Below are 2,500 nucleotides of genomic sequence, written 5' to 3'. Positions count from 1 at the left end.
GGTCTGCCGATGGTGCTCGAGGCAACCGCCCGCACCAAGGCTCAGCATGTGCCGATTGTGATCGAGGCAACAACCCACACCAAGGCCCAGCTTGTGCCGATGGCGGTCGAGGCAAGTGCCCGTACCGAAGGGCAGCCTATGCCGATGATGGTCGATGCATGTGCCATCACCATGCGCCATCATGTGCCATTGATGGTCGAGGCCTTGGCCGAAGTTCGATTTTGAGCCACGGTGCCCATGCTTGGCTCCAGCATGTGCTGGTGCCGCATTTTTTTCACTCGGGACAGCATCGCCGGAGCATCGCCGGAGCATCGCCGGAGTACCGCCGGAGAACCTGACCGGCGGCATTGGGGTTCCGGCGATTGGGAGGGGGGCCGGGGGGGTGTGCGCACATGATGTGCGATGGGTGCTGGTACTTGGCCTTGTGTTGGCCCCCTATCCCTCATCAAACCTCTGAGAATTCACACCCCCTTAAAGAGCATTTGAGATTTTACAGGTTTGCTACCAGTAGCCGTTAAAGTGTCTGAAATGGGGACACTTTTTTCAAACGGTCACAAAATCTTCTCTACTTCGAGTTTTTAGCTGAATTTTTTTGTGCATGCCAACAAAAATAGAAGGATCATGCCTACAAAATTTGGGGCCAAAAATCCTTATAAAAAAATTTTAAAAAATCCCGAACCGCAAAAAGTTTCGAAAATCATGAAAAATAGAAAACGAGTCATCTTCCAACGAAACTTCACGTGAAGGCTTAGGGGACCATTGTATGAATTTACAAGCCATAAAAATGGCATTGGCACGGCAGAAATTTGAAGATGTGCCTAAACCCACCAGGGCCCAGCGTGTGCCGATGGTGCTCGAGGCAACCGCCCGCACCAGGGCCCAGCGTGTGCCGAAGGTGCTCGAGGCAAGCGCCCGCACCAGGGCCCAGCGTGTGCCGACGGTGGTCGAGGCAACCGCCCGCACCAGGGCCGATAGTGTGCCGATGGTGCTCGAGGCAACCTGTCGCACCAGGGCCCAGCGTGTGCCGATGGTGATCGAGGCAACCTGCCGCACCAGGGCCCAGCGTGTGCCGATGCTGGTCGAGGCAAGCGCCCGCACCAGCGCCCAGCGTGTGCCGATGGTGCTCGAGGCAACCGACCGCACCAGGGCCCAGCGTGTGCCGATGGTGCTCGAGGCAACCTGCCGCACCAGGGCCCAGCGTGTGCCGATGGCGCTCGAGGCAAGCTCCCGCACCAGGGCCCAGCGTGTGCCGATGGTGCTCGAGGCAACCTGCCGCACCAGGGCCCAGCGTGTGCCGATGGTGCTCGAGGCAACCTGCCGCACCAGGGCCCAGCGTGTGCCGATGGTGCTCGAGGCAAGCGCCCGCACCAGGGACCAGCGTGTGCCGATGGTGGTCGAGGCAACCGCCCGCACCAGGGCCCAGCGTGTGCCGATGGTGGTCGAGGCAACCTGCCGCACCAGGGCCCAGCGTGTGCCGATGGTGCTCGAGGCAACCGACCGCACCAGGGCCGAGCGTGTGCCGATGGTGGTCGAGGCAAGCGCCCGCACCAGGGCCCAGCGTGTGCCGATGGTGGTCGAGGCTGCCGATGATGGTCGAGGCAACCTGCCGCACCAGGGCCCAGCGTGTGCCGATGGTGCTCGAGGCAACCGACCGCACCAGGGCCGAGCGTGTGCCGATGGTGCTCGAGGCAAGCGCCCGCACCAGGGCCCAGCGTGTGCCGATGGTGGTCGAGGCAACCTGCCGCACCAGGGCCCAGCGTGTGCCGATGGTGGTCGAGGCAAGCGCCCGCACCAGGGCCCAGCGTGTGCCGATGGTGGTCGAGGCAAGCGCCCGCACCAGGGCCCAGCGTGTGCCGATGGTGGTCGAGGCAACCTGCCGCACCAGGGCCCAGCGTGTGCCGATGGTGCTCGAGGCAAGCGCCCGCACCAGGGCCCAGCGTGTGCCGATGGTGGTCGAGGCAACCTGCCGCACCAGGGCCCAGCGTGTGCCGATGGTGCTCGAGGCAACCGACCGCACCAGGGCGGAGCGTGTGCCGATGGTGGTCGAGGCAACCGCCCGCACCAGGGCCCAGCGTGTGCCGATGGTGGTCGAGGCAACCTGCCGCACCAGGGCCCAGCGTGTGCCGATGGTGGTCGAGGCAACCGACCGCACCAGGGCCGAGCGTGTGCCGATGGTGCTCGAGGCAAGCTGCCGCACCAGGGCCCAGCGTGTGCCGATGGTGGTCGAGGCAACCGCCCGCACCAGGGCCCAGCGTGTGCCGATGGTGATCGAGGCAACCGACCGCACCAGGGCCCAGCGTGTGCCGATGGTGCTCGAGGCAACCTGCCGCACCAGGGCCCAGCGTGTGCCGATGGTGGTCGAGGCAAGCGCCCGCACCAGGGCCCAGCGTGTGCCGATGGTGGTCGAGGCAACCGACCGCACCAGTGCCCAGCGTGTGCCGATGGTGCTCGAGGCAACCTGCCGCACCAGGGCCCAGCGTGTGCCGATGGTGGTCGAGGC

Source organism: Durio zibethinus, unplaced genomic scaffold (assembly GCF_047325235.1).
Source record: "Durio zibethinus cultivar Kanyao isolate XHJ-2024 unplaced genomic scaffold, ASM4732523v1 HiC_scaffold_3, whole genome shotgun sequence".
Lineage (NCBI taxonomy): Eukaryota > Viridiplantae > Streptophyta > Magnoliopsida > Malvales > Malvaceae > Durio > Durio zibethinus.
Note: the sequence above shows the minus strand (reverse complement) of the source record.